Source organism: Marmota marmota, unplaced genomic scaffold, assembly GCF_001458135.2.
Source record: "Marmota marmota marmota unplaced genomic scaffold, marMar, whole genome shotgun sequence".
NCBI classification, from domain to species: Eukaryota; Metazoa; Chordata; class Mammalia; order Rodentia; family Sciuridae; genus Marmota; species Marmota marmota.
The window spans coordinates 28,413,464-28,438,707 of NW_026000037.1; the positions used below are offsets into that span (position 1 = coordinate 28,413,464).

Sequence of the window (25,244 nt, forward strand, 5' to 3'; positions counted from 1 at the left end):
GGGGGGGGGGTTCATGTATGTAGGGTCCAGTACTATCCATGGTTTCAGGAAGCCATGGGGGAGGTCTTAGAATATATCTCCTGTGGATGGGATCTATGGTACTTTGTTATGGCACCCCTAGGAAACTGAAACAGGTATTTTTTTCCTTGTCATTCAAGATGTTAAAGCACAGTACCTGTAGTTACAAGGGAAATTCATAAACCCATTTGGAATTAATGTAGAATATTTCTATATTTTTATCCCAAGTAATCTTCATTTTAAATATAGTTCTGTATGGTCTATAAATTCTATTTGTGATTTTAAGACTATGTACCTACTATTATTTCAATTACTTTGAACTGTTGCAGAAGTTGTAGCCAATTCAATAAGACATAAAGCAAAATAACTGGAAAGACTCCTGGTAACAAAATGACTAAAATATCAGTATCTGTTAAGAAAAATAATTTATAGATAGGAAATCCATGGATAGCAAATGACAATGATTCCAAATTGATATTAATCCAGCCAAGAGGCTTGATGAAAGAGCAATAAGCAAAAATAGTTTACTATATTTTAATAGTAACAGTGTTAAAATGCAATTTGAAAAAGATGCTGGCCATATTCACATAGTTTAACATGTGTAAGAATAGGCTTGGGGCTGGGATTGTGGCTCAGTGGCAGAGTGCTCACCTAGCACATGTTAGGCACTGGGTTCAGTCCTCAGCACCATGTAAAGAAAAATAAATAAAGGCATTGTGTCCATCTACTAAACTGAAAAAAAAAGCTAAAAAATCATACGCTTAATAGGAAATATTTGCTGCTGCTTCTTCAATTTGTGTACCAGAGATTGAACTCTGGGGCACTCAACTACTGAGTTGGCAGTGGCCACATCCCCAACCCTATTTTGTATTTATTTAGAGAAAGGGTCTTACTGAGTTGCTTAGTGCCTCATTTTTGCTGAGGCTGGCCGTAAACTCACAATCCTCTTGCCTCAGCTTCTAGAGCTGCTGGGATTACAGGTAAGCACCATCACACTCAGGCTCCAAGAAATATTTGCTTCTGTGAGAAAGTTTACAGGACTTTACAAAAGAAACAAGCCTACATTAAGTGGAGACATACCATGGATATGAATAGTGTGAAGATGGATATGAATGGATAGTGTGAAAATACTGTTTCTACCTAAATACATGTATGTATTTCATGGAACTTGATTCAGAAATCCTAGCAGGATTTTTTTTTACAGACTATTAAAAATGATGTTAATGTCTATTCTGAAATCATTTAATGTTTAAATGGTTTATGATATCAGAAGTCTAACAAAGTTAAAATGCAAATGAACTGATAAACTATTTGGTATACCTATGTATAAATATGGTAGAAAAAAGTGTCATATCCTTATCATTTAAATAGATTATAAATACTAAGGAAAGAAGTAAAGTTCAATATTGAAATATACACAAGTGATTAAAAAAACACAGTTCACAAGATAGACAAATAGACAATGAATACTGTGACAAGACATAAATAAGCATTTTAAAACAATGATATAACAGTTTCCAAAAATTAAGTTGACAATTTCTTTAAAGTAAATCAACCAATATTGAAGGTTGGGAAAGTACCTGGAAGAATGAACAGCTACAATCTTACCAGAAAGAAATTCAGGCATATTCAATGGCCTTAAAAAATGAGATACCTTTTGAACCTAGTATCCCAAGTCTAGGAAATTATCGTAAGTCAAAAATTATGCCCAAAGGTACTGGCATGTGTAACAACAGAAAAATGGAACCGAATGGACATCCCAGAAACAAAACTATGTATTTCAATAGATTTTTGACCAGATTGCTATGCTAATTAAAAAGGAAATCGTTTTTCAACAAATTGTGTTGAAACATTTGAATATCCACGTGAAAAAAAACAAACTTCTTACATCATACATCACAATTAACTCAAAGTGGATCATATACTTAAATGTAAAAGCTAAAACTATAAGACTTCTGAAAGAAAAAAATGGAAATAATAATAATTGAGATCTTGGGATAAACAAAGATTTCTTAGTATATAAACAACAACTCACAAGTAAAAATTGATAAAATTGCATGTCATCAAAATTAACAATGTCTGCTCTTTCAAAGACACTGTTAAAGAAAATGAAAGACAAGCCATAGACTGGAGAAACGGTCACATTTATCCAACAAAGGGCTTGCATTTAGAATATAATAAAGAACTCAATCAATTCCACAATAAGAAGACAAACATCCAATTTTTAAAAATGGAAAAAAATACTGTTGAGCAACAAAGATATATTTCACTAAAGGCACAAATGTCCAATATGCTCATTACAAAATGCTACAACTTTTAAGTCAACTTTTTATTAAAGCCATGTGAGACTGTACCTATGTACCCACCAGGATGGCTAAAATTAGAAAGACTGGCAGTATCCAATAGTGGTAATAATAAATAAAGCCTTGTATATTGCTGGTTGTAAATTAAAATGTAAAAAACAACTTTGGAGAACAATCTTTTGTATAAACTTAAAGGTATACTTCCAATAAGACCTAGTAACTTTACTCCAAAATATCTATCCAAGAGAAATGAGTGTGTGTGTGTGTGTGTGTGTGTGTACTCATTTCATGTGTATATATGTGTATGTGTATACATATACATATATGTGTGTGTATATATATATACACTCATTTATTTTTACATACAGATTCTCTTATAGTCATTAAATATAGACTTTTACACACATATTTATAGCAACTTTGTTTGTAAAAGTTCCTAATGTAAATAACACAAATGTCCAAATAATGCACCATCAATTACAGAAAATTAAAGTGAATATTCAAATATAAAATAGTTGATAATTAAATTTAAAAATGAAATCAATAAAACTTAGATGAAATATAATAATAGAGAAAATATTAATAAATAGTTTCATAAAATGGAATAATATTCAGCATTAAAAAGAACAAAAATTATTTATAGCATGCTCCAAAATGAACGAATCTCAAAAAGATCTCAGAAAATAAAAGAGAATCACTGTATGATTGCATTGATACACAGTTCTAGAACTAGCAAACCTCTTCTGCAGGCAAATCATTGGTCGCTTTTGACTAAGCAGGTGGGGATGTTGACCACATAGGGACTTAAGAGAAATGCTTGAAGATGTGGAAGCTACAGCTTGATTCAGATGGTAGTTAAACCAATGTGAACATTTAAATTTGTTTAAAAATGTAAAAGGAATGATACAATTTATGTACAAGTGTGTTAACTGTAGCATTATTCATAATGGAAAAATGTACAGTGCATACATTTAATGAAGCATTAAAATGTAATTTATTTGGGAATCTATTAAAATAATGTACATAAAGAATAATAATATGAAAAATGAAATACTGCTGAGTGAAGAAAAGTAATAACACGCATAGATTATATGCATGTTACAAATTACTGAAAAAAGGGAAAAGATTAAAAAAAATGATAAAAATTATTGGCAATGCATATACCAAAATAACTGGTTGTCTTAGGATAATAGATTCTTTATGTTTATTATCTTCTTTGTATTTGTCTTTATGTTTTCTTTCTATATTAAACTTACATTACTTTTCTAATCTGGAAAAATAAATCATGCGAGCTATTGGAGAGTAAACAATTCATTAAGCATTTAACATAAAATGCCTAGCATAAAACCTGGCTAATAATCATTAATAAATATTCATTAAAATGAACAGAAATTAAAAAAAACCTAAAGACATGTTAATGTGTGTACATACATAAACAAACATACATACACACAGGTGTTCTCCCAAATTAGTCAACAATATGTAACAAAGTTTCAACTGTTCAAGTAAAGAATATTGGAATGAATACAAACCTATTTTGCAGTTGTCAATAAAGTAAAAATCTTCATCTTTTGTGGGCAGAAGGACTAAAAATTATCTACTGAAATGAAAGTGCTGTCCTACAGCCCTGGGAGAACAGCAATGGAAAGTTTTTCTTTTTCCCCCTCCTCCTCTCCCATCTTATTCAATCACAGCTGGCCCCAGGGTAGAGCTGTGAAAACAGAGAAAGTAAAGAAACAATACAGCCTGGGTTACCAGTTGATACTTTGTGAATAATTCATTAAGAAGCTCACCTTTAATAGTGCCTGGGAAGAGAGGAACACACTTCCCCTTTGGCTTTATGTATTATCTTGCGGTTTACTCTCTGTTAGAGGAACTTGCAGAACCTGGGATGGCTAAGGCCTAGGGCAGCAGGGACAGGTTTAAAGATGCTAGGCAAAGTTGGGGGGTGGAGAAAGATGCTACCCTCAGGTGGAGGTGGAAGTGAGGGCAGGTCTGGCTGTGCCCACTGTGAGAAGGCTTGATGCTGGCACAGAGGGAACATTTTCTGCAGGGATTAGACTGAGTCAAAGCTTTGAGTGAGCAACTTTTCTACCTGATCCGTCAGTCTCCTGCTGGGGTGCAAAGCACCAGCAGTGGAAATATGTTCATCTGTATTTTCTTGTTAATACCAACCTTTAATTAAAAATTCTGCAGGAGGCCAAAATACACTAAGAAACGGTGCCTAGTGTGCACGTCTTCCTCAATGCCTGCTCCGTGTAATATTATAACATTTTTCCATTCAAGTGCTCTAATATGTCCTTTTGGTAGCCTGTACAGTCAGAGGGCATCACCAAATACTTTTTCTCTATTTCCCAGTAAGCCATGTAAGGCAAATAGTAATAACCTCATTTTGCAGATGAGAGATCAGGGCACAGAGAGTTTAAGCAACTAATCCAAGTTCCTGAACTAAGTGAGGTCTGGAAAATAAGCAGAGCCCAGCTCCCTTTATTACCCCTACAGGAATGTAGCTAATAGTCCATTTCAATCCAGCATTCAAACCATTTTTATTATTATCTATGACTTTTCCTTTAATTGAATAGTCTGCATAATAACTAAGCCCTCAGTAAAATATGTATTTAGCTTTATAAACATTAAAAAAAATGAACCTTAACAATTCAACAATCTTTTCACCTATCAATATCTGGTTTCTAAAATTTCTATTTTGCTGAAACAGTTCATGATATTGCTATCAATTACTGCTGGGTATCATGCCACATAAATATTTAACGATGCCATTAATTTCTGAAAGAGAACTTTGACATTAGGTTTAAATGGATAAAAAATTTTTTTTTGCCATATTTTGCATTGATATTAACTTCACCAGGTTCTTGGATTGAAGCTTCACATCTATGATTGATTAGATTTTGACATGGCTCTTTAACATTTCTGTTCACCTTTAAATATGGGCTTCCCTCCCCTTTTGTGCAGCACATAAAAACTGGAATATTCAATTCTCTCAGACCAGCACCTGCTGACCATCCGTCTGTTGGACTTCTTCCTTAATGTCCTCCCTCCTGCTTGTTTTTTGAATGCCTGGGAGATTTCACTTTACATTTGCTAAGACTGGTTCATTAAAATACTAATTTTAAACTGTAATTATCTGTTGGTTCATATCAGTGGTTGAACCACAGTGGTGCTGATATCTTCTAACTGCAGGAGAATTTCACATCTGTTCTCATCCCCTGGAGCCTCAAGCAAGAGTTACTGTGGTGCAGTTGGAAAGACGTGTAGAGAACTGTGTTTTAAGAAAAGCAGCAAAGACAGGAAGAATTGTAAATATGGCAAATCGATTCAATTGTAAAGCTGTTCATGATAATACCTCCTAGGGGAAAAAAAAAGCAAAAGCAATCAAATAGGAGCATGCCAGGTAACTGTCCTGTTGTCAATTTGGGAGAATTTTAACTATGCAATTGCTAATCTAATTCCAGGAAAACTTGCAATCTGCTGGCTCAAGTGGGTGGGAAGTCGGGTGGGGTGGGTGATTTCTTGTTTTACGATAAAGGGCAATGATATCTTTAGGCTGGAGTGGCATCAACCAGCTGAGGGAATGCCCATTGGTTGGCAGAATGAAGTGCAGTTCTCAGATTTAAGGTATAAATAAATGAGAAAGGGGGAAAAAAAGGCAAACAAGAAAACAGAAAGGGTTCCAAAAAGGAACTAGGGATAAAGAGATTGGAAAAAAGAGAGCAAGGACGAAGGAAGACATGTTCTGGAAAGGAGAAAGTATATTTTTCTGAGCAGCCATTATACCAGGTACTGAAGGAGGGAGGTTAAAAGGGAGCCATGGAGATATTATCCACATTGTATAGATGAGGAGACTGAACTTGGAGAGATCAGATTCTGGATGTGAGAATTTGTGGAAGTTCACTGCAAAATGTTTCATTTCTAAATAAATACATATTTATTCATTCCACATATTTAGGGAGTTCTAGCTTTTGTTGGGAGCAGGGCATGCAGTCTGCCTATCATAGGTTAGGAGAGGTGAAGGCACACTGTCATTTACTCTGGTTTAAGGCAAAGGAGATGTACTGGAACTCTGGGCAAATTCTCTGCCACCCAGAGGTCACTTACCATTTCCAGAGACTATTCTTTATTTTTTTAATCCATTAAATCACAAGTTTTCAATACTATGAATATTTCAATAAAACTGACACAAGTTACATTAAAAAGGATTAGAAATCATAATCTAGAGTTTATGTATTATTATATAACATTAAAGTTATATTACAATTATATATTTAAATTTTTACAGGTGTTCCACATCTGGAATGATGGGATAAGATGAGTGAGTATATTTTATAAAATTATAAAATTTTAGGTCTTAGCTTTCACAGAATTTTAAAATTCATCCACAGCCTCATGGTTAATTAACTGCTCACCCACTATCAGGAGCAACTATGAAAGATTCAAAATTGGTTAGCTTCCCACCCTCCATCCCTCACCTTACCATAACCTGAATAAAATTAACCTGAAGAAAAAAGAATTAGTGATGGAAACAGAGTAACAAATGAGGTCAGAGGGGCTGATTTTTTATTTGCTACAGTATTCAGGGCTTCACAAATAGTAAAAAATGGTGTTGTCTTGTCTATATATAAAAAGGAAACTGCCAGGCACTAACAATGAAAAAGAAAAAGTAAAGAGAAACCTCTGAGCAGACATAAGTGCTTTAACAATGGCAAAGTAAGAGGAAAATAGAGAAAGAAGTTTAGGAAAGAAGGAAAGGCAAAAAAAATCTCTTCTGTTTTGAGTGTGGAAGGAGGTAAAGTAAGTGAGGGCAAAATTAGGCTTAATGAGTGGAATGCTCTACTGGCAAATTAATTTGGAAATAATTTGAGAAAAAAATGTGCTTCAATTTTTATTTATTTCTGCTGAAGAGAATGGGCCTTATACTCTCCCCTGTGTTAAATAACACATATTTAGCCCAGGAACTTAAGGTCCATTTTATATATATATATATATAATATCTCCAGGACCCAGGGACTAGATTGTTAATAACTTAGCTAATTGAGTAAAACCTAATGCTTCTTGAAGCAGGGAAATAAAAATTCAAGATTTCCTGTAGATATGGGATGCATAATATTTAATGCTTCAGAGATCATTAGTAAAAGAAAATATTACAGCCATACACACCCTCTGAGAGTCTAACTAATGAACGTCTCCCAGCTGCTGTTGGAAAATCATCAGCAGCATCAGTACCAATTTCAAGACAAAGCACAGCTGACAGATGTTTGAAGGGATAAATCAGGCTGTACGAGGATTAAAATAATAAGTCCCTAGTGCCTTTTAAAGGCAGAGGTGCCACAACTATTTCCACTCACTTGAGTACGACTGAGAGATGGATCCTGGGGATCATTATTGAGAAACCTAGTAGGTGTCTGAGTGGTATTTCCACTTTGGTTACAACATTTGGGACATGATGCGACTAAATGTGAACTGGGCAATATAACAACGACACTGATTCTTTTCTTTTTTTTTTTTTAATGTACATTTTAATGAATACTAAACCTGGTTAAGTAGCTCTTACAAAACAAATTGTGGCAAACAACCTCCTAATTGAGAAACATAAATTTATCCAGAATACATTAGATGTCTACCTAATTCATCCCTTAACAAGAGGGGTCGGGGGACATGTTTTACAATACAACTTGTTGGGGCTCATTCCAAATGTATGGACACCCTGGGAGTCCCAGGCCCTTCCTTCACCACCTCTCTGGTTGTGACTTTATTACATCATATACTAAACTGCACTATCATGGTTTGAATGCATGCTTGTTACCCTTTTCTTACACAAATTTGAATGTGAGCTTATTGAGGGCAAAATCAGGATCTAAGTCACCTTTAGTCTCTAAGAGTCTGAGATAATACCTGTGTTGCAGAATGTTTAATAACGCTCTAGCATTTTCTTATGTGCATGGAATTTGCCTTAAAGTGTTCCTGACTAAAAAATTGTCCTCAGGCTAAAATATTCAATTCTAGAAGATATGTAAGAAATCACAGGAAAAGCAATGACTGACAGACAATCCAGGCTCTCTAACCCATAATATGTCACTCTGGCTTCATGTTAAAGTAAGTACTCCTTAAAGTAGAATCCACAAACTGTTAGCAGTCCAACATAAATACTTCTGTATTCAGAAACTTTTGTAGCACTCTGACTTTGCAACACACACTGTTGTGGTTTTTGCACTTTACAATAATATAGGATTGGAATTTTAAAAACAACAAGTATTGGTCATTTACACAGATGTTTTAGGAAATAATTATCCTAGAAAGTTTGTGCCACCTCAGACCAATTAAATAAGAAGGAGGAAGATGTCTGGACATCTCCAGGGTATTTAGTTCCTTGGGGAATTCTAAGGTGATATTGGCTGGTCCAGCACTGGTACTAACCAATTGGAATGGTAGTTGGTCAGCATCCACCAATCAGAATGGAGACAGGCCAACCAGTACTACAGCACCAGCTCCAGCTGCAGGTCACCATTTCATGTCCAAGCCTCCCCATGCTATAAATCCTTAATGAAGAAGTCTGAGCTATTTGGACAGGTGCAACCACAGTGAAAAGAAAGATACTTTCCCTTTTCTATGTAACTGTACTTGAAAGGGATTCTAAAATGGAAAATCTGTGGGTATTCAATGGTCAGAAAGTAGAGTAAAACTCCATTCTGGAATTGATAAAAGATATAGTGGGTGGGGCTCAAATTATCTCTCTCAAAATGTGACAGCTATATAGAGTTGGACTGTTGTCTTGTTCCTCAATATGAAAATAAAGGGATGCCAGTACTATTTATTTCTATACTCAGAGAGCTACAATTACAGATTTTATTTCACAAGGTAGGACCTATTAACATTTTCCATGCTTTTCAGGGTAAGCAGTGTTAAGCATTATCAACCTTATATATCTATTTTGAGATTTGTATCTCTCTGAAATTCATATAATAAATCCTCACATGGTGGAGATGCTAAATATCCTTTTCCAGAAAATAATATTGATATTTTTCTTTTTGATTTGAAGTATGTAATTATACACACACACACACACACACACACATATATATCACATTTCAGACATCTTGAGACAATAAATAATCATTCTCTTTAGAAAGAAAATATGTTTTATAAGTTAACATTCAGGACTACCCTTATTTTGGCAATCTAAAACTCAAGGAATGTTTTCTGTCTATGAATTCCCTACAATAGCTTGAATTTGTTCCACATCACCACTGCAAGTTGGCCATCCCGTCCATGTCTGAACATGTCTAGTGACAGAGAGCTAACTACCTCCCAAGGGAGCCTATTTCATCTTTGAATCCTCTATTAAAATCCACACTTCTACTAACCTGAAATTTGTCTGCCTGCAACTTTATTTGATGGTCCTAGTTCTCTCTTTCTGGAGTCCTACAAAAGCAGCACAGTGATTCTTCCATATAATAAACCTTCATATATCTGTGAATGTTTGCATCGCTAAATTGGCACTTCTCAGAACAAATGCTGCCATTTCCTTCAATCATAAACTACCCTTCAATTCCCATAACCATTCTTGGGACTTCAGTCTTATTGTGATCTTGTTTCTTTATATTCCTTACAAAAAATATAATACAATTGGTTAATTCCAGAAACATTTCCTAAAAGCTCAAACTGTAGGAGGGATACAGAGTTGAAAATCAGGAATCCTGCTCTATAGGAGTTTGTAATCTATTATGTCAGAGTGGGGAAAAATGTTTTAAGGGAAAATGTTTAAAAAAAATCTAGATTATGACTACCATAAAGTAATAATGAATATTTATTGATAATTTTCTCTGTGCTATGGACTCTGTTATCTCATTTGAACCTTGCAACAGTCCCATGGAGTAGATGATATTATTTTATTATTCATATTTTACAGGAGGAAACTGAGGCTTAAGGGAGTAAGTTGGCAATGTCCGCAAGGAGTAGCAAAGCTATGATAGTCTATATTAAGATGATTCACTCTAGAAAAGTGAAAGTGTCCTTAAGCCTGATAACCAACTGCCCAGATTAACAATCTCCTCCCTGGATCTAGCTGAAGCCCTCAGCACACTGAATGCTCAAGCTGTGGGGCTCTTCTTTAGCATCCATCTACTTCTTTTGAGATTTATCAGAGTTAATTATTTGTCTCTATCCTATTTATATCAGTTATATGTCACTTTGATTATGTAATTTAATAAATTATTACATTACTGATGAAATATGAATGAGAAAAAAGTTGTATTTAAATATCAAAATTAAGTTGAAACCTTGGAGAAAACTGTTGCTTTTGAGTCTCTTTCAAATTGTTATTGAAACAAGTGAGAGGAAAAAATTATAAAAGGAAAAGATATAAAATAAAAGATTTGGACTGATTAAAAATGTTTTTAGGTGTCATTCCATTAAAAAATGAAGAAGTAATAGCTAGAAATATTAGATGATTCTTAAAGGATGAAGCTTATGATAAAAAACCAAAACAACAACAACGAAAAACTTTAGTTACGGACCCCATAGTGAGAGTGATCACAATCCAAGTATGCAACCAATCGAAATACACAGCAAGCAAATGAGAACAGAGGTCAGTCACAAATCAGATATGGAAATCAGATATGGCCATAGTGCTGTGTAAGGCTTGATCCTTCATAAAAAGATGTGTGAGGAATCAACACTCAGAATGTAACCTGAAATGTTTAATATACCTTGAATATTTTTATGAATCACCTGTGGTCTGCTCTGGTGGGATGCAAGTTTCTACTATATTCCAAGTTGGAGCGAGGGTCTGAAATATGGTTGACCTCAAAGAGCATTCACTTGACATCTGTGTATACTGCCTGCAAATGCTTTATGCTATCATTTTCCTCTTACTAAATACCACAGTCTATTAATACAGTCGGGGTTGCATAAGCATTCTGGAAAGCTTATGCACATTTGGAAAGCTTTCGCCATATTGATGATTCACAACTTTAATTTATTTTCAACTAAAACTTTTCCATACTTGCTATCCATATATCCTTTATCCCATGGTGGGGGTGTTTTTTTTGTATCCAAGTGCCAGACCTTGAAATTATCCCTTTTAACTTTCTTCTTTCTGGATCTTGCCCATCATTCTAGCCTGCTGAGATCCTTTTGAATCTTGTCAGCCAACATATCCCTTCTCTCTCTGAGCCTCATGTCATCAGCTAATTTAATAAGTAAGACTTGTGTCTGCCCTTTTAAAATGTGACCTTGTCAGAAGGCTCCCTGGGCAGTCAAGCTGATTGCTATAGATACTTCTTCCATTTCTTTCTTGCTGGGGTAATTTATGATGGCAGTCACAAATCTGAGTGTCTCAAGATGCCAGGGCTGTCTTCTCTTGAAAAGGCTTACACATGATTCTGTGTCATTTTGTCGACAATTGCATTTAGCTTAATACACAGGGCATATAATAATAAATACATTTAAATTAGAGAATTCCACTTTTTTTTTCAACAAAGAAGTCCAATCTGTAAAAATAACAATGATAATAAAAAACTGCTCTATTTCCTCAAATGTCATACATACTGACCACTTCACAACTGTCAAAATCAGGAACCCAAATTTAAGGGTAAAATAAGCATAGATACACCAAGCAGTTTTATAAAGTTTCTGACCATATAATTGAGCCAGTATTATTTCTTTCATCAAGATTTGGATATTGTAAACAACTGTACTGATTGCCTAAACCTAAAAATAATTTTATTAATGGAGGCAGATGTAATGAGGTTTGATATGCAAATTAATTCTGCATTCACAGAAAAATATTAAATCTGCCCATTTAGCAATTTGACTGGAATTTGTTAAACAAATTTCTAAGCAACTTCCTTTCCTTTCTGCAATCTTACTGAAAACTTTTGAAAGACAATAAATGTCTTTTAGTTTTGAATAGTCCACATAGCATTCCAGAAATAGGCCCAAACTAATGCGAGGTATAGTGCTTATTATCCTTTGAACATTGTTCTAAATTAAAGAGACAAGTTGCCGAAAAGTTAACCACTGTGAACTGGAAAACCTCCAATTAAGTAGCTGGATTCCAGCCTTTCCTTGACTCAAAGGCTCGAGGACACTTATCAAAGTTTGGGGAAATCAAGACTGAACTGATTTTGGACAACAAAACACTCTGATTCACTCTCTCCATGTTGACAAAATAGACTGTGCCCACAAACCTAAGCTGTGGCCACGCACACACAGACCAGTTTGAAACAAAAACAACGGAGCATTTAAATTTAGACCAATTCTGACAGCAAAATCTGTGTTGCCTGGCACACTACCAGATGAGGAGCTCCAGAAACCGGCACTTCAAATATCCCCCTGGTCTATGTGTGTATTCTAGCAGCAGGGCCTGGCAGTGGAGCTAATTCTAGCCAGCCAGGACACTGTTTAAGTCCTACAGGACTGATTCTGAGTGCCTCTGGGGGATTCTGGGTACAGCAGCTCCTTCAGTTTCTCAGGGCAACTGGGCAACTGCTCCAGGGAGGAGAGTAGAACCCTCAGCAAACCGTAGGCTCAGAGGACAATTTTCTCTTTTACCCTTGACCCTAGAACAAACTTTGCAGCCTCTCCCTGGCTTTCTGGGTACTGGGGATTAAAATCAGGGGCCTTCTACCATTAAGTTGCATCTCCAGCCTTTTTATTTTATGTTTGAGACAGGATCTTGCTAAATTGCTGGGGCTGGCCTTGAACTTATGATCCCCCTGCCTAAGCCTCCAGAATTGCTGGGATACAGATGTGAGCCACTGTACCTGGCTTCATTCACTTCTTTTTTTTTTTTTGGTGGTAGTGGGGGTATAACTGGGGATTGAATTTAGGGGCACCCAACCACTGAACCACATCCTCAGCCTTATTTTGTATTTTATTTAGAGACAGGGTCTCACTGAGTCGCTTAGCGCCTTGCTTTTGCTGAGGCTGGCTTTGAACTCGCAATCCTCTTGCCTCAGTCTTCTGAGTAATGCATAACCTCCCCCATTATCAACATTTCCCCCCAGAATGGTACATTTATTATAACTGATGAGCCTACATTGACATCATTACCATCCAAAGTCCATGGTTTATATTAACATTTACTCTCAATGTCGTACATTCTAGGGATCTCAGCAAATGTACAATAACATGTTTCCACCATTAGGGTATAAAGGAGAGGAGTTTCACCACCCTAAAAATCTCCTCTGCTCCACCTGTGCACACAACCTGCTCCCTAACTCCTGGCAACCCCTGAACCTTTGATTGTCTTTGTAATTTTGCCTTTTCCAGAATGTCACATTGGAATCATACAATAGGTAGCTTTTTAGATTGACTTTTTTTCCCCTTTGTAATATGCCTTAAGATTCTTCCAGGTCTTTTCATAACTTGATAGGGCATTTCTTTTTAGCACTGAATAATTTTCCATTATCTGGATATGCAATAGTTATTTATCCATTCAGTTACCGAAGGACATCTTGGAAGCTTCCAATTTTTAACTGTTTTTATTTGTAGAATTCAGTGGCATTAATTATATTCACAAGTTGTGTAACCATCTTTGCTGTTTTCCAAACTTTTCCATCACAAACTCTTTTAGCCATTAAGCAATAGCTTCTTATTACTCACAGCCCCTGGAAATCTAATTTCTGTCTCTGAGTTTGCTTATTATTGATATTCCATATAAGTAAAATCACATAATATTTGTCCTTTTGTTTCTGGATTATATAATTTAGCATAAGGCTCCCAAGGTTTATCAGTGCTGTGGATATATCATACTTCATTCCCTTTCTTTGGCTGAATAGCATTCATTTACATGTATACACCATGTTTTATTTATCCAATCATCTGTTGATGGAAACTTTGGCAGCAGTGAATAATGCCACAGTGAAGATTGGTGCACAAATATCTATTTGAGTCCCTGTTTTCAATTCTTTTGGGTATATATCCAGGAGAGGAATTGTTGAGTCATATGGTAATTCTATGTTTAGCTTTTTAAGGAACTGCCAAACTTTTCCCAGTATCTGAACCATTTTACATTCCCACCAACAACACACAAGAATCCCAAACTCCAGCTTTTCTTGAGGCCCAAACAGAATGATTAGTTCAAATGAGAATTAGCTTGAACTTACCTGGCCTTTTGAATAACCAGCAATATTTATTTCACCCCAGTTCTCTAAGATAAATTTTAGTATAAGCTATTGTAATTTACCAGTCTCAGAAGTATAGTTCTCTATTGGAGTTTCCCTCACTAAGAATTTTGTTTCTAAGCCTTGGGTGTCCTTCTTCTAATAGAATCACAATTTTCTTATCTTCTGGTTCCTACTCTGAAGTAGTAGTCCAGGCCATTAAGTTCTGAACTCACCTCAATTATCCAGGCTTAGCATTTATCTAGGCTGCAGCTTCACCTACCCACTTCCTCAGTATTTGCCTGAACTTCTTGGCGTTTCTTGCTGATATCTTCCTTATTCCTTAGTTAACATTCTTCTTGCTGTCATCATCCTAGGACCAGGCCCCCCTTACTAAAATAAGGTGAGACATTCCTTTTGACCCTACCATTGCAAAAATTAGAAAATAATTTTAAAAAGGCTAACCATTAATGGACATTTAATAGAAGTTTCCTTCCCATTTTCCTTTATGTACACCTTCCTTTCATTCATCCATCTGCCAACATCCTACTTGAGTCCAAAGTTATTTCATGACAACAGCTTCCAAGCTTATGTCTTTGCTTCTAAATTGTACTTCAGTACAATTGTGTTGGCCGCCTAGTATTTACAGTGCAGATTATTTTACTTAATCCTGTTAGTTGTGAAGTTCCCATTCAGTATGATTCAAAAGTCTGATTCTAGAAGTTTTGACCTTTCTCCTACTATTTATCTCCCACTATTTCCTAACAGAAGTCTCCTGTCTTGCACCTACCTACCCTTTGCATCTGGCTTATGACCTGGTCTTCTGCTTGCCATTCACCATGATCCTTTGCTAACTAACAACCTTCTATATTTTACTCAAGGATACAGTTTCCTTGATGACTGTAGCTACAAGTGAAATGTATATATCCTCCTAATCTCACAGAGATTTTAATATTTGGCTCATATTTTGCTTGATCTGAAAAACATTCACAAGCTTATCATGCAACTAGAGTGGCTGGATGCCAAGTGGTCACATATCTGTCATTCACCAAAAGTTAGGGTCTCATCCTCAGTCTGGAAGACTGGGGAAACCTGACTTTGAACTACACATTCTGAGTATGATTGACTCTCAGGGATGAATACACTTTACCTGAGGTGGTGGAACTAATGGGTTTATGTGTGCATTACAGAATGCCATTAACTTAATTAATTTATAATGACAGGTATACCTTACATGAACTGAAGCATGTATAGTATATGAGTAGAAGAGCTTTTCCCCAATGGACAGACTTACACTGGAGGCCAATTTATAATGCAAAGATCTAGTGAGTAGAAAATCAAAAGAAACTGATGGCTTGGTGAACCACAATAAGGATTCCTCTGTCATAGAGGCTGACCTGCTCACATCATTTAAGCAACAATTGTGCTCCATATCTGGACTTTGGAGTTCCCCCTTATCTGGGCATGGTCATTGTGTTAGTCAGCTTTTCATCCCTGTGACCCAGATACCCTACAAGAACAACTTTGTGGAGAGGTTTAGTTTGGCTTACAGTTCCAGAGGTTTAGTCCGTGGAGGACTGACTACATTGGGCCCAATGTGAGGCAGCACATCACGGTGGAAGGGTGTGGCAGAGAGGTGCTGCTCCATTCATGGTGACAAGGATGCAGGGATGGGGAGCCATGCAGGAAAGATGAATTCTCCCAGGGCATACCTCCAGTGACCCACCTCCTCCAGTCACATGCCACCTTCCTACAGTTACCACCCAGTCAGTTCATTCAAATTAGAAGGGACTGACTAGATCCCAGCTCTTATAATCTAATTATTCACCTCTGAATATTTCTTCATGAACACAGGAGCTTTGGGGGACACTGTCTATCCAAACCATAACAACCATCTTCTGTTAACATGCAGTCTTACAGTTTTTTACTTTCAACAGCCAACAATGCATTCAACACGTTATACTCCATCTTGAGTCACTAAGGTGACTTTGGTACAGTTTTGCTTCCCCCAAATCCTGCAGCAGCACACTGTTCTGGCTTATGTCCAAACCAAACTCAAACACTGAAATATGCCTAAGTGTACTTTCCCATTTTAACTCTCTTCTTTTCAGAAGACAAAGTCTATCTTCCCTCCTTTCCTATGTTCTTGGGAAATAATTTACTGTTCTATCATGTGACCACAAACCCAAAGGCTTTCCTAATCAATATTCTGAATAAATTACCTCTAGTTTTTTTTCGTTTTCCTCCCAGCTATGTCTGCCATTAGTGATTGTCTTGAGATAATTTTAAATGTTGGTTGTTTTCAATGAAAATGTTCTTGATGAAAAAAAAAAAAAGATAAATCAGTTACACAATTCTTACAAGCCATAAATAGTTGGCTATAAAGTAATAGTCTCTCTGCTAAATCCAAGGGGGTTGTCTATGGCAGAACACTGGACTGGGAGACCATTTGGGATCTGCTAATTGGCTCTATATTCTTGGAGCTGTGACTGGGCTCTTTATTACTGCCCTTCTGATTTGGGTCTGACCTCTGTGGATTCAAGCAGCAAGCCTCAAAAGTTACAGGTCAGCATGCTGAATGTACTTGCATGTGTTGATGACCCAAATTATCTGAAGAAAGATCCTTAGACATTGGGGGTGACAGAAGAGTCATTTCCCTGGCTAACTTTAGAAGCTTCCAAAGGAATGAAAACACAAATGTCAAGAGGGTTTTGCCTTCCACTTTGCCTCATGGTACTGGTCATTCCAGGGTCCACTTATTTCTTGGTTTTTAGTGAGAGAAATGAAATGAATAGGAAAGAAGAGCAAAAGAAATATAAAATCCTTTCTAAGACAGACAGCACCTAAACTAGAGTGCAGGTATCTTTTTAAAAAATTGCAAAACTGGTGCATGCAAAATCTCCATTTGCCCAGGACCCCAAGAGAATTTCATCTCACAATGTGTTGTGTGCTGGAGCCATGTGCCCAGATCAGTAGGATGGGGATAGGCTGTGGGCACAAGGGAGCCTTCCCAGACTTTTATTTTGCACCAGGTCATAGCCTACCCACCAGGGGAATCCACTGTGTTTCTTATCAAACCTTTTTGTTTTCAGTGTGAATTACTGAACAATCCTCTAGATACTGAATCTTATCTCCTCGCAAGATAAATTTGAGTTTCAACCAGCATATTCCTATTCAGTACCCCACTCTCAAATATGTAAATAGAAAAAAAAAACCACAGAAAAATAATAAAAACCAACCAGCCAACCAAATTCCAGCTACATTTAGTGAAACGAAACCTGGCAGAGAAACCAGTCGGAGGGCTTCTTTTTTTCCTTGTCATTATAAAAGGGTAGGAGCTTAAATATATGTCCTAACACATTAGATGTACAGAGAACACTCATTTGGGCCTCAAAATTCATGCTGGAATACATCGCATTTTTTTTTTCTGTGCCTGTCCCTCTCTCTTGCCACGTGCATGCATTTTTGCTGGGGCAAAAGGCACATCAAATCACTCCTCCATGATATTTTAGTACTATTGGTTCCCTGTTTTAACATCTTTCACTTTTTATTCATTCAACAGTTATTTATCAGGTACATGCACTGATCTGGGAGGACATGCCGATGCTGGACATGTTCTCATTCAGGATATCTTCACATCACCCTTCTCATATAAACACAAGACCTCCCCTTTCCCAGCACCTTAGGAAGCACCCACCTTGGAGGCTTTTGAAGATACATAGCGGGGGATTGTATTCTTGTAATATAGAATCAGGAAGCAGGCTATGCTTACCTTCTCCAAAACTGGAAATAACATACTTTTCTGCTACTGTCCTGATTAAAAAAATAAGGGTGAGAAACTCAAGAACCAAGTTCACCTTCTGGGATAATGAAGTTGATTCAATTGAACTACCTGCTTCTACTCTATCTTCCCGTCAGGTTTCCTATTTATTTCAACAGATTTACACGCACACGCACGCGCGCACCCACACACACACACACACACACACACACACATACAAGAACAAAAGCCCAGCATCTAAAAGAAATTAGGCAATGTACTAAAACGATCTGAATTCATTCCACATATTAAAACATCTAAAAGTATACATATGTGTGTATGTATATATTTATGTCTATCAAATTGATGTCCTTTAGCTTTAGGTCTGTGACTTCTTTATCCAGAAAAATAGAAAACTGGAGAAGGCATTACATATATACCACAGAGCCAGTAAACCTACTCGTAAAGTTGTTAAAAGGCTTATTAGTACAATTTACTCACACTTTTTAATGAAAATCTGTAAAACATTATGGCCAAACAAATTAGAGAAGTTAGAAAAGGGATGTTGGACTAATACAGAAGACACAAGAAAGGGTTATTTTCACTATATTAAGATGATAGCTGACTGATTCCAGTTCATCCTAATTTACCAAATTCTTTCCTTCTATGATCATTTACTTTTGATATAATCACTCATGGCTTCCCAGTACATAGCTAAAAATATTTCATAAAGATAACTGCTTCCAGCAATATGCTAGACCAGGTGTTGTTCTGCAGGACTCATCTGCTGTGGTAAGTTCCTAGTTCGAGCATGCTTTTTGATGATCATAAAAAAAACAGAACTAGGACTATCCAGAACCAGGACTAGTTGGCAAATGACAGGGGGCAGGTGCAGGGTTGCCTTGAAGTCTTATGCCTATGTTGACACAGTAAATTAGATACTGAACTATGGGCAACACAGACAAGCTGAGCCTTGAGATTATCCAAAGGGCAGAATGGTCCCCTGTTGATGGAGACACTTGATTCAGAGCATAAATAGATACAAATACTCTTGAGCAAAGCATTCCCTTAGACCCCCACAGAAGAACAAACAAAAAATGCACAAAGATCACTAGGTACAACCGGAAACAAGCTCCAAAGGTAAGAGTCAGAGGGAATAACAAGGAACACATTTGTCCCTCAAAGACTGCAGAAATTGGAACTGTCAGATACAGAATATCTACTTAGTTATGTGTGATCAATGTAAAGAAACAACATAAGGATAAAAAAATAAAAACAAGAAAGAAACAGGGAATTATTGGATATGACCATGTAGACTTGTAAAAGAATCAAACAAAAACTCTAAAAATGAAATAAATATATTTGGAATAAAAAAGGCAAAAGTGCCAGTTGGATACAGATAGAATTAGTAACAAGAGAGATCTGAAGAAAATATCATTAGCATAGAAAGACATGAGGATGGAAAACAGGAAAGAAAAGTTTAAAAATATGAAGTGAATGTGGGGTTCTAGCATATGTCTAATGAGAATCTCAGAAAGAGAATAGAGAGGGTGGAAGACAAGAAACAAGTTAAAGGGGTAAGGCTTGAGAATTTTTCAGAACTGATTAAAATGAGATGAGTTTCCAGGTAATAATAACCCAATGAGAATGAGCAAAACAATTCCGTGTGAAGGTGTCTGAATGAAATTCCTGAACACCAATGACAAAGAGGAGATATAAAATCTGGAAGTAAAATTTAAAGCATAATAAGAATTACTCATCAGTAAGGTGACACTGATGTTCTGATAGTTGTAGGTACACTCACCCAAACATGCTGAAAAGAATTGTGTTTCATGGTAAGTTCACTATCGTCACTTTGTTACTTTACTTTAGTACCCATGTATTTATTAAAATTGACCACAAGGTAAGAGCTGGCATCTGCTCTTATCTTTTAAATGCAATTAGAATTTGATTTTTTTTTTATTTCCACTCAATTTTAAAACAAGCAGAAATTATTTTATTCTGGACACAATGGATTTCAGTTCTTCAGAGCAGGTGTTTTCAACCCTGGCTACAACTTAGAATTACTCAGGTGAAGGGGGGGGGGTTTATAAAACACCAGTGCTTGGGCCCTTCTCTAGAGATTTAATATGGTTGTATGCAAAGCAGGAAAAATGAGAGTCCATATTCATCACTTTTTAAAGATATATGAAATAAAATATAACAAACATGATAGTGCCATAGCAGGATTAATTACAGCAAGTGATCACACTCATAGGGTTGGTTGTTAACAAGACACTTTCTCCCCTGAATCAGGGGGCAGAAGGCAGGTATGTGACAGGCATCCCCACAGTGGGCAAAGGGGGATCGTATTCTGGCAGCAGAAGTCTTTCCTGCTCCTACAAATGGAGAGTCACTTTCTTTCTATTTCCTTCACTTTCTGAATTGAGATCAGGAGTCACAGTAATCTCCATTTCTTTGCTCTGGGGGTTCAGTGCATTTTCTAGGACCTCTTCCTGCTCCCATCAGCCACCTATTCTTTAAAGAAGAGGTGATGAACTTCACAGCAAGGCCAAAAACTGTCCACATCAGCTGTCAGTCACCTTTGCATTTGGGGTGGGGTAAGGGCAAGGAAGTAGCTGGAGTGTGTGTTTCACAGTGGGTTCCTAACTTGATACCTCAATATTCCTTGATATAATAATAAAAACTAACACTCCTTAACTTATATCTTGGTGATTGCCTAATAATCTGCTTTTGCCTTTATTCTTACTAATTTGTGTGTGGAGTTCCTTGGGAAGATGTCTTGAGAAGAGCTGCTTCTATCTCTGACAGTTTTCTTGTACTGCTTTCCCTCTCCAAATTTCTTTACATTTTCTACGCAATTGCTAGCTCTCCTTTTTTTTTTTAATAGTGATATTGCTTTGCATTTTTATCTGGATTTATCTTTTAAATTATCTCAATGAGACCATGAGGGATGGAAGATAGGTGGGTGTTATGGACTGTATATTTATGTCCCTGTAAAATTTATTAGGTTGAAGCCCTAACTCCTAATGAGATGGTATAAGAAGATGAAGCCCTTGGGAGGTAACTAAGTTTAGGTGATATCATGAAGTTGGGGTCCTGTGTAGAAATTAGTGTTGTAAGAAAGGGAAGACTAGGACTTACTCTGTCTACCACGTGAGGATTCTTCCAGAAGACGACTGTATGCAAAGCAGGAAAAAAATGGCCTCATAAGACACTAGACCTGCCTGCGTCCTAATCTTGGTCTTCCCAGATCAGGGAAATAAACATTTGAGAAATAAATATCTGTGGTTTAAACCACTTCTTTCTGCAGCAGACTGAGAGGGCTTAAAGGTATCCCTTAGTTATCCTGAACAGCTCCAGTGCAAATGCAGATATTTTTCCAGTTCCACCAAATTAACCAGCATAGGTACAATCCCTGCAAGAGGACACAGTAAAAAGTAGTACAACACCGTGGAGGAAACACTGGACTCAAAGTTTTGAAATGACAATCTGGTCTACACTCTCGAATCAACATTTTATGTAACCATGATCACCCATCTCTCCTGGGATTTTTTTTCCTCATGTTTAACGTGAAAAGGCAATTTATTGATATTTGTCAAAATTAAAAACACATTTAGCTTTTGAGTATACAATCTCTCCCTTGAGAATTTATTTTGTAGATATTACTGCACATGTGTGAATTGATAGATGAATGGTATTATTTATTGAGGTACTTCCCTAGTATTGAAAGTATTTAAGTGTGCAGATCAACAGAGAAATAGTTAAATAACCATAGTGCATCCACACAATTGAGTATATGAATCTTTAAAAAAGGAGGGGCTTTACAAATAATGATAAGAAAAATCTGTAGAACATATTATATTAGATAAAAAAAACCAAGGTGAACAAGAATGCATACAACCATACACCTGCCCCATGACCCAAAAGTGGCATGCCTAGGTCTTCACCTCACACGAGAATCACCTGCAGGTGGCAGAGTACCTAAGACAACCTACAGGATTCTTAAATATAATCAGACAGCAGAAGATCAACAGAAGTGTAAGTAAATAAGTGGATCAAAAATAACCCTAAAAATCTTAAATATTATCCTTAGAAAAATTAGCAAGGTTACTGTACCTATACAACACACCAAGAAAGATTTTTTTTTCTGGAAATTAAAAAAGTCAATGGTCTACCACCTATTATACTGGAGTTAAAAACTAAGCTACTGATTGGAAACTTAACCAAGAAATTCCAATTACCCCAAAGGAAAAAAAAAATCAACCAAAAAGACATATGAAATACAAAAAGAAAGTTTAGAAATATAAAGAGTAGGTCCATGAGGCTCAACAGTTGAGTCCAATGAAGATCCAAGAGACAAAAAATGAATAGAAAAGAGCAAGGAGAAAAGGGAAATAAGAAAAGGAGAGGAAACAATGGTGAAATAAAAAGACCTTAGGCTGAAGAAAAATAAAACCCTTCATACTGAAATCATCATCAAAGATATGTGAGGTAGATGGAAAAAAGACTCCAAACTTAAACATGTTCTGTTAACATCTGTGGAAAGAAAATTTTTAAAAAATTTTAAAGAGAGAAAAAATGAGATCATCAATAAAGGAAGGAAAAAGAGATAAACAGCAGATGCCTCTGAGTGCAAGAGAACCCTGGAACCCAAGGGACAACGAGAAAATAATTCACTGGGGTAAAGACTTTGCACTCAAAATTCCTTATTTAAATTAGTTTTTATGTAGCATTTCCAGTCACAGAAATTTTCATAAAGTTTGTCTCTTCCATGCATTCTCCAAAAGCAAACAACAGAACAAAAAGCTTGTATATTATAAATACATAAAAAATCATAGCCACAAGAATATCAAGGAATATGATTTAAGGAAAGAAAACTCAAAAAGAAATTAAAAGAGAAACCCCCCCAAAATAAATAAATAAATAAAAGAGAAACCCCCCACTTGGACCTCTGTGCTTGGGGAATTGTTCTTTGATTGGCTAGAGATTAATATCTGAACATTATATTTCTTTCTTTATAAATTCAATAGCATAACTTGGTTCTTTAGCAAATATTAATAAAAGCACAATTCCATTAATGCCTTTTAAGTTTGTTTTAACGCTTGAATTAACCTATGAACTAAACATGGAATACATAATTACAGTCACAGAACAAAACAGCAGATGGAGGGAAGTAGAGGAGATGCAGTCTAAACTAAACTAGTTAGACTGCATAGTTCCTAAATCAGCAAGTCGATAGCTGTTCTCTAAAATTGAAAGAGAAAAAAAAATAAAAAGAGGAAAATGTAATTTAAGATATAATACATAACACAGAAACTTTTACATTTTTTCTTCTGGAGCAAATTAGGGATACAGTATAAGATCACCCAGCTTTTACTTTTTGATCCTTCTATATGATTTGACTCTAAAAAGTATATTAAAGGCTTCTCTTATCAATAAAGGATTACTCAGATAAACTGAAGCAGAACCATATAAGAATATAATACATAGTGCTTGGAAAGAACAAGATATGTGTATAGATAGATATTTTGTGGAAGGCTCTCCCCATAAATGTTAATATAAATAATGAAATTTACAGAATAGTATAACATCATTCCTGTTAAGTAAAAAAAAAAAAAAAACCAAACAAACAAACAAAAAAACTCTAGATGTCTGAGTGCCTGTGTATATGTTAATCATATAAAAATATCTGGGAAGAGAAACAGTGTACTGGAAATTTGAATCTTTCAAAATTTTCTTGGAATACATGAGACATGCATTATTACTGTAATAAAAAGGAAGGAGTCCTTAAATATGTATTTCTAAAACTTCTGGACAGAAGAAGGAAGAAAAAAAAACTTCTGGACAAGAGAAAGAAACTTCCGTTTTAATGTGCATTATGTAAACATTACTTTAAAAAATAAGTCCTAAACTTTTAAAATTGTAAATGTACTATGTTATATAACATCAGAAAAACTCCGTAAGTATATAGACATATAGTGTTATTTTCTTACTTTATTCATTTAAGACTTTGAATGATTTAGTTGGTTATTAAAAGATGAACTTCTTGTGCATGTAGACAAATAGTGCCATATTACTTATTAAATAAACTCTATTTCTTATGGAATGGAAACGCTCTCATTATTATACAGTAACTTCTCATATGCACCTCTATATGTTTGTTGGGTTGATTCTATTCCACTCTTTTGTTTGCTTTTTGTGTGTGTGCAAATACCATTTTTTTATTGCATTAGCTTTAAAGTAAATTCCAATGTCTGATATTCCATGTTCCACCTCATTATTTCTCCTCCTTCATATATTCTTGGGAATTCTTATATTTATTTTTCTATGTGAACTTTCAAATCATTCAGCCCATCAGAAAATATGAATCTTTCAAAGTTTTCTTGGAATACATGAGACATGCATTATTACTGTAATAAAAATATTAAAAGAATAAAAAAGCCAGCATGGTTAGATCAACAGAAGTCAATTACCTCCACTGGAAGGACAACCCAAAGCCAGTTTCCTATTGATGGCATGAAGAACAGAAGCTACAAGTGCTTTTCTCAGTGACAGAAAATAAGTATGCTTATAAATCGCCTCCCTGCAACAAAACAAGGGTGCTCATGGCCTGCTGTGCTTACGGACTAGGTCTCATGGCACACTGAATAAGCAAACACTAGCGAAGCTCAGGCACTGCTTAGACAGCCTTGAAGGAGTGGTGAAGAGCAAGATCATGTGGCTAAGAGGGAGGGCTCACTGTCCCATGATGGTTATGTGATAAACACAATTCCCAGTCATATTCTTTTTCACAGACAATAAACTAATATAACTGCAAAATTGATAGCCCAGGCCATTGAGGCATGCAGCTGACAAGAGAAAGCAAAGGCTCTGCCAGTGACAAGCTTGTGGCTCTCAGGAGGAGGTGGAATCCTCTAGGCAGATGGTGGCATGCACCATAGGAGGGCAGGCACTCATACTGTGGCAAGAAAATGCAGCTCAGAACCCTGCTCTCCCAATTTCAAGCTATGGGATTGTGTGCTCTGTGAGCTTCATTCAGCT

The 25,244-nt window shown here is 36.1% G+C and overlaps 1 protein-coding gene and 1 long non-coding RNA gene across 2 annotated transcripts in view; one reads left to right on the top strand and one right to left on the bottom strand.

Moving 5' to 3' along the window:
• The window catches only part of Nxph2 (neurexophilin 2), a 106,014-nt gene that overhangs the window by 25,256 nt on the left and 55,514 nt on the right, over nucleotides 1-25,244 (bottom strand). The window lies entirely within an intron of this gene.
• Nucleotides 1-25,244, top strand: part of LOC125619379 — a 33,433-nt gene that overhangs the window by 793 nt on the left and 7,396 nt on the right. The window lies entirely within an intron of this gene.